Raw genomic sequence first — 8,492 nt, forward strand, 5'->3', positions numbered from 1 at the left:
GTTTCAAACTCCTGACCTCAAGCGATCTGCCCACCTCGGCCTCTCAAAGTCCTGAGATTACAGGCATGAGCCACCGTGGCCAGCCTAATTTTTCTATTTTAGAGACATGGTCTAGCTATGCCACCCAAGCTAAACTAGGCTTTAGAGATCTTCCTGCCTCCGCCCCTCCACAGTCTCGGGTAGTTTGGACTATGAATGAACATTAGCATATTTGCAACCACCACCACCCTAGTTTGGAAGATTTTCATCACCCCAAAGAGGCTTATACCCATTTGCCTTCAGTACCCACCCCCGTCTTCCACTCAGACCCTGGCAACTACTCTGCCTCTCTCTAGCTCTGGATTTGCCTCTTGTGGGCATTTCATAAAAACCAGTCTTGAATGGGTGGCCTGTTGTGACCACTTTTAGTATAATGGGTTGGTTCTGGTTGTCTGCTGTGTGAATCTTACCACTGAAGGGTGGTCCCTGAATGGAAGCAGGAGGCTGGGAGAACTGGGAGATCATCGTTTGGGAATGGAGTGGGGCGGGCAGACCCTGATGTCTGGGAAGCTCACAAGGGTGGAAGACCCCATGTTCCTCCCTGAGAACTGCAAGGTGACCCTCCTGGGGTGCTGGAAGGAGTGAAGGCATCCGGACTGGGAACACCAGGGCACTGCACCACTGCAGGCAGGACAGCCGAGGGGAAAGGAGTGCCAGGCACCACTGGCTGGGGCCATTGTGGGTTTGATCTGGATGGAGCAGGTGTCTTCTGGGAGAGAGAGCCCCTGGGATTTTCGCTCTGCTCCCTGGTTGTCTTTCAGTCATGGAATCCGATGATAAAGGCTCCCACCCTGGGCCAAGTCATTTGGTTTCTGGAACCCAGTGGTTCTTCCTGCCTGGACGTGGGATCTTTTGGGGAAGTTTGGGATCTGGCAGGGCGTCTGCATAATCCATAGAAATCCCTGAGAGTCCCTTCCCTTGGCTGACATCTCCGTGTTCCTACCCATTACCTTCCAAAAAAGACCCTTATCCGAATTGCCAAAAGGGGCTTCCCAGAGCAGGGAAACCCGGTTAAATCTGTATTTCAGATCAACAGCATATCTAGAATCTACCTGAACAAGAAATAGTTTGCTGTTTAAGTGTGAGAAATTTTTTTTCCCTAATTTTAAATATGGAACCCATCACGAATTTGGCTGTCCCCTTTGCACAGGGGCCATGGGACTCTATCATTCCATTGTTTAATGTTGTGCTGCCAAAGTGAGCACTTACGTGTGGGAATTATTCTTCAGATGAGAATACACTATATGGAACTTTATTGCTTTTTTCTTTCATAATTGAGATTTTATTGGTTGAAGATCAGTACGTTTCAATTTGTACACAATTCTTTTTTTTTTTTTTTTTTGAGACAGAGTCTCGCTCTGTCACCCAGGCTGGAGCGCAGTGGCCGGATCTCAGCTCACTACAAGCTCTGCCTCCCAGGTTTACGCCATTCTCCTGCCTCAGCCTCCCAAATAGCTGGGACTACAGGCGCCCGCCACCTCGCCCGGCTAGTTTTTTGTATTTTTAGTAGAGACGGGGTTTCACCGTGTTAGCCAGGCTGGTCTCGATCTCCTGACCTCATGATCCGCCCGTCTCGGCCTCCCAAAGTGCTGGGATTACAGGCTTGAGCCACCATGCCCAGCCCACAATTCTTAATATGTATTGTAATTCATTTTGTTTTGTTTTTTTGAGGCAGAGTTTCACTCTTGTTGCCCAGGCTGAAGTGCAATGACGCCATCTCGGCTCACCGCAACCTCCGCCTCCCGGGTTCAAGCAATTCTCCTGCCTCAGCCTCCCAAGTAGCTGGGATTACAGGCACCCACCACCATGCCCAGCTAATTTTTTGTATATCATCTGACCTCAGGTGATCCCCCGCCTCAGCCTCCCAAAGTGCTGGGATTACAAGCGTGAGCCACCGCACCCGGCCTCGCTTCCACTTTTGCAGGAGCAGGTTTAGCTGACAACCGTGCGACCTCCTTGTGGGCTCTTCCTTGGTGGCCCCTTCGGCGGAGCCAACCTTCCTCTTGGGCATCCTGGCGTCAGAGAGGGCACGTGCCGGGTGCCTTCGGGCTGCGGCTGCCTGGCCACTGCAGCTCCTCCTGCTGCCCGAGCTGCTGAGACCACAGCGGGGGCGGTGGGAGAACCAAATGGAACCCGGAACTTTCTTATTTTGAGACAGAATCTGGCTCTGTCACCCAGGCTGGAGTGCAGTGGCGTGATCTCGGCTCACTGCAACGCCCGCCTCAGGTGATCCTTCCACCTCAACCTCTGGAGTGGCTGAGATTACAGGCACACATGTCACTATGCCTGGCCAATGTTTGTACTTTTTGTAGAGATGGGGGTCTCGCTGTGTTGCCTAGGCTGGCCTTGAACTCCTGGGCTCAAATGATCCTCCTGGCCTGGCTTCCCAAAGTACTGGTTGTAATGCTAGCAGTTTGGGAGGCCACAGTTGGCCGGATGGATTAGCTAGCAACCAACATTCCAGGCAGAGAATGGTGCTCTCTCAACTCTCAGTGAGCAAGGGGCTAGTACATATCGAAGGGGCTCAGGGCATGTCACCCCAAAGGACATCGCGTCAGCATATGGATTATTTTGACCTGGAAGCCCGTGGGGAAAAGCAGATGCATCTGACCTCCCCCTTCCTACCTAAAAGTAGATCGTGGCCAGGCGCGGTGGCTCAAACCTGTAATCCCAGCACTTTGGGAGGCCGAGACAGGCGGATCACGAGGTCAGGAGATCGAGACCATCCTGGCTAACATGGTGAAACCCCGTCTCTACTAAAAATACAAAAAATTAGCCCGGCGTGGTGGTGGGCGCCTGTAGTCCCAGCTACTCAGGAGGCTGAGGCAGGAGAATGGTGTGAACCCGGGGGGGGGGGGGGGGGGGGGGCGGAGCTTGCAGTGAGCCGAGATGGCGCCGCTCACTCCAGCCTGGGGCACAGAGCAAGACTCCGTCTCAAAAAAAAAAAAAAAAAAAAAAAAAGGTAGATCGTAAAATTTCTCATGAGAAAAACGCCCTTCCTGCGCCTGGAAGAGAAGAACGTTCCTATCAGTGGAGGCTAGGAGTCCATACGCTAAACAACTCAGCTATTGACCCTTATCTTCCTTCAGTTCCCCACTGTTTCCTGGTCACTTCCCCTAGCCCAAGCCCCTGTGTCTTGTCACATCCCCACTAAACCTGCTCCTGCAAAAGTGGAAGCCAGGCCGGGCGCAGTGGCTCACCCCTGTAATCCCAGCACTTTGGGAGGCCAAGGCAGGCAGATCACGAGGTCAAGAGATCGAGGCCATCCTGGCCAACATCGTGAAACCCCGTCTCTAATAAAAACACAAAAATTAGCCAGGCGTGGAGGTGTGCACCTGTAGTCCCAGCTACTAGGGAGGCTGAGGCAGGAGAATTGCTTGAATCCGGGAGGCGGAGGTTGCAGTGAGCCGAGATAGCACCACTGCACTCCAGCCTGCCAATAGAGTGAGACTCCATCTCAAAAAATAATAAATAAATGAATACGCTGGGCACAGTGGCTCACGCCTGGAATCCCAGCACTTTGGGAGGCCAAGGGGTACGAATCACCTGAGGTCAGCAGTTCAAGACCAGCATGGCTACAATGGTGAAACTCGTCTCTACTAAAAATACAAAAATTAGCCAGGCGTGGTGGCGTGCACGCTACTTGGGAGGCTGAGGTACGAAAATAGCTTGTATCCAGGAGGTGCAGGTTGCAGTGAGCCAAGACCGCGCCATTGCACTCCAGCCTGGGTGACAGAGCGAGACCCTGTCTCAAAAAATAAATAAATGAATTATTATTATTATTATTATTATTATTATTATTATTATTGAGATGGAATTTCGCTCTTGCTGCCCAGGCTGGAGTGCAATGACCCCACCTTGGCTCACTGCAACCTCTGCCTCCCAGGTTCAAACAATTCTCCTGCCTCAGCCTCCCGAGTAGCTGGGATTGCAGGCGTGCACCACCACGCCCGGTTAATTTTGTGTTTTTAGCAGAGACCAGGTTTTTCCATGTTGGTCAGGCTGGTCTCGAACTCCTGACCTCAAGTGATTCACCTGCCTCGGCTTCCCAAAGTGCTGCGATTACAGGCGTGAGCTACCGCACCCAGCCAAATAATTATTTTATAGGGAGATTTTCTTTATATAAACAGCTACAAATCAATAAAATAACAATCCAACAGAAAAAAACACCAAAAGCAAGAAAATATAAAATAGCTTTTTCAAGCATATGAAATCCTAAATATATTTAAACCTTAGTTCATAAGAGAAATGCAAATTGAAACTCCCAAGAGATACCATTTCTAACTGTAAGGTCATATATATAATTTAAATATATAAATTAAACACTCAGTATATGAGAGAAGGACTCAAATAGACTTTGGGTGGTAGAGAAGACGGACGACTCCTGCAGCAAGTGTGTATGCAATGGGTATTGTAGGATATAATAAATTCCTCTTCAAAGGTTTCAGCCTGTAAATTGTTAAGTACAATGAGTTCTGAGATCCTCTCCAAAGGACCAGTGGATCAGTATGTTCAGCTCCCCTGTTCTTTGTGCAAGGCTCTTGGATTTGTTCCAACCCTGAGAGCACGTCAACAGACAACAGGAGGCTGTGTGGAGTAACAGGCTGTTTTAACGACAGCCTGGGTGCAGGAAACCTCAGGCCTAAAATGGCGTCAGGCCCAAGTGAGGATGGGGCAACGGTTTTATAGTCTCCTGTAAACAGGAAGTGTCCTAGTCTGAGGTAACTGCTACGTGATACCCGGATGGCCTCTTTCTCCATCTTCAGGGGTACCTGTCTTCCGGCCAAGGTAGGTGTCTTCCGGTCAGGGTAGGCGTCTTCCTGCGGGTCTCCTCCTGCTTCTGCTATCTTGCTGAGGCCCGCTGCTGGTGCAAGTGGCCTTGCCTGGGCCTTGGGACGGGGCCTGAGAAGGGAGGAGTTACTCATCCCTTCAAGCTTTCAGGCCGCAGGGACAATCTATCGCTTTGTTCTTCATTTTAAAGTTTAACTTCCTCGTTCTCTTCGTCTCCTTGCCCCTAGTTTTGGTAAACAACCCTCTCCTAGCCTCTATCACCTGCTCCATTCTGAGTCACCCCTGGTCACCTGCTCCATCCTGAGTCATCCCTGGTCACCTGCTCTGCCCCGAGTCATTCTGAGTCACCTGTTCTGTAACATACTTCCTGCCAAACTCACTCCGCCACTCCGGCTCAAGCCCCTGCTCTCTTTAAAATAGCCCATAGGGTTGGCCAGGCGCAGTGACTCACGCCTGTAATCCCAGCACTTTGGGAGGCCCAGGCGGGCGGATCACGAGGTCAGGAGTTCAAGACCAGCCTGGCCAACATGGTGAAACCCCATCTCTACTAAAAACACAAAATACAAAAAGTAGCAGGGTGTGGTGGCGCATGCCTGTAATCCCAGCTACTTGGGAGGCTGAGGCAGGAGAATCGCTTGAACCCAGGAGGCGGAAGTTGCAGTCAGCCAAGACCGCACCACTGCACTCCAGCCTGACAACAGAGCTAGATTCTGTCTCCAAAAAAAACAGCCAGTTAGGCTGGTCCCAGTGGCTCACGCCTGTAATCCCAGCACTTTGGGAGGCTGAGGCAGGTGGATCACGAGGTCAGGAGTTCAAGACCAACCTAGCCAGGATGGTGAAACCCCGTGTCTACTAAAAATACAAAAAAATTAGCCAGGTGTGGTGGCAGGTGCCTGTAATCCCAGCTACTTGGGAGGCTGAGGCGGAGAACTGCTTAAACAGGCGGGAGGCAGAGGTTGCAGTGAGCCAAGATTATGCCACTGCACTCCAGCCTGGCAACAGAGCAAGACTCTGCCTCAAAAAAAAAAAAAAAAAAAAAAAAAAAAATTGCCATTCGGAATTAGCTTAGACTGTGCGGTCCAACCCCAGCCAATAGGGGAACGACACAGCGGTAGCGGGTACCTGCGTCAGGTATAAGAAGCCCTTCCCCTCCCATGTTCAGGTATCCTCTCGCCATTGCTCCATCTGTGAGATGCACCCTCCTATAGAAGTAAACTGCCTTGCTGAGAAAATTTATGCTTGAGTGGTATTTCCTTTGTGGCACCGAAAGTTTATTTCTAACAGATATAATAGATGCAGGTCAGTACACCAAATTTGACCTAAATCCAAATTGAATTTCAAAATGGAATCTAGGGTCTTGCATGGTGGCTTAGGCCTGTAATCCCAGCACTTTGGGAGGCAGAGGTGGGTGGATCACCTGAGGTCAGAAGTTCGAGACCAGCCTGGCCAACATGGTGAAAACCCGTGTCTACTAAAAATACAAAAATTAGCCTGGCATGGTGGCATCCCTCTAATGCCAACTACTTGGGAGGCCCAGCCACAAGAATAGCTTGAACCCAGGAGGCAGAATTTGCAGTAAACCGAGATTGCACCATTGCACTCTAGCCTGTGCAACAGAGAACGATTGTGTTTCAACAACAACAACAACAACAAAACAAACAAAAAAATGGAATCTAAACTGCAAGCTTCCAAAATTCAGAAAATAGCAGCTCGAGATGCGCTTTTCCATTGCGGCCACCAGAGGGCGCGCCATAGAGGCCCTCTCAGGCACAACTGGGGCTCCTCTCCGGCAAGCATTTCCTCTTCTGGCCAGTAGGGGGCAGGGATGAACAACCCCAGAGTTGCCAGCGCTCTACCATTTGGTAGGTGAGAAAGTGTTTAGCGCCAGGGTCCTGAGTTCAAACCTGAACTCCACCAGTTGCCAGCGAGAGGACGCCCTTAACAGCAATCTCTAAGCTTCGTTTTCTCCTTTTCTTTTCTTTTTTTTTTTTTTTTTTTTTTTGAGACGGAGTCTCGCTCTGCCGCCCGTGCTAGAGTGCAGTGGCCGGATCTCAGCTCACTGCAAGCTCCGCCTCCCGGGTTCACGCCATTCTCCTGCCTCAGCCTCCCGAGTAGCTGGGACTACAGGCGCCGCCACCTCGCCCGGCTAGTTTTTTTTTTTTGTATTTTTTTAATAGAGACGGGGTTTCACCGTGTTAGCCAGGATGGTCTCGATCTCCTGACCTCGTGATCCGCCCGTCTCGGCCTCCCAAAGTGCTGGGATTACAGGCTTGAGCCACCGCGCCCGGCCTCGTTTTCTCCTTTTCTACAATAGGGCCAATAAAACACTTGTCCCAGCAGCGTCAATGTTAACATTTTGATATTATAACGTCAATGACCCTAAAACAGCCTCATATCCTGGCCCCAAATGGACTGGATGACCCTAGGTTCCAGGAACCTACTTTTCCCAAGCTGATGTCTGTCGGATGTGGAATGGCCTTCCAGGAAGATGGAAACAAAAATGCTCCTGGGCCGGGCGTGGTGGCTCACGCCTGTAATCCCAGCACTTTGGGAGGCCAAGGCAGGCAGATCACCTGAGGTCAGGAGCTCGAGACCAGCCTGGCCAACATGGCAAAACTCTACTAAAAGTACAAAAAAAAAAAAAAAAAAATTAGCCGGGCAGGGTGGCGAGTGCCTGTAATCCCAGCTACTCAGGAGGCTGAGGGAGGAGAAGCTTGAACCCAGGAGGCGGAGGTTGCAGTGAGCCAAGATCACGCCACTGCACTCCGACAAGAGTGAGACTCCATCTCAGAAAAAAAAAGAAAAAGAAAAGAAAAAAATGATGGTGCTGGAAGGAGTGAGGCCGTTAGGTGGCCTGCACGTGTGGTCCCACCTACTCGGGAGGAATCTGTAAAATGCAGAATCAAATGGCTTTCTTTTTTTTAATTTTCCCTCCTCAGACCCTATAGGACACTGTAGGGGAGTGAGAGGTCACCTCCAAACCCCCCTTATCGTTTATGTGGACTCTTTGGCTGGATCTAAAAACCAAATTGACTCAAGGCAGCTTAATAACAGAAAAGCATACACGTTTGATCAGTTTTTCGTGTATTCATACATTACACGGGGATCTTCACGAGATAGTGATCTGAAGAAGTGACCAAAACAAAATGCTTTTTTGTTTGTTTGGTTTTTGAGACGGAGTTTCCGGTGGCTCTGATGGAGTCGCCCAGGCTAGAGTGCAGTGGCACGATCTCAGCTCACTGCAACCTCCGCCTCCCAGGTTCAAGCGATTCTCCTGCCTCAGCCTCCCGAGTAGCTGGGATTACAGGTGTGTGCCACCACGCCCAGCTAATTTTTGTATTTTGTATTTTTGGTAGAGATGGGGTTTCACTATGTTGGCCAGGCTGGTCTCGAACTCCTGACCTTGTGATCTGTCCACCTCAGACTCCCAAAGTGCTGGGATTACCAGCATGAGGCACCCGCCCAGCCTAGTTGCTTGGTTTAAGGTTATTTGTTGATGATATGCTTAAAAAAAAAAAAAAAAAAAGGCAGGGGGTGGATTATTCATGCCTCTCCTTCTTAGACCTTATAGCGTAACTTCCCGACATTACCATGGCATGTGTAAACTGTCATAGGGCTGCTGGGGGTGTAGCAGTGAGGATGACCAGAGGTCACTCTTGTGG

The sequence above is a fragment of the Macaca fascicularis genome, chromosome 19 (genome assembly GCF_037993035.2).
Source record: "Macaca fascicularis isolate 582-1 chromosome 19, T2T-MFA8v1.1".
In the NCBI taxonomy this organism is placed as follows: Eukaryota; Metazoa; Chordata; class Mammalia; order Primates; family Cercopithecidae; genus Macaca; species Macaca fascicularis.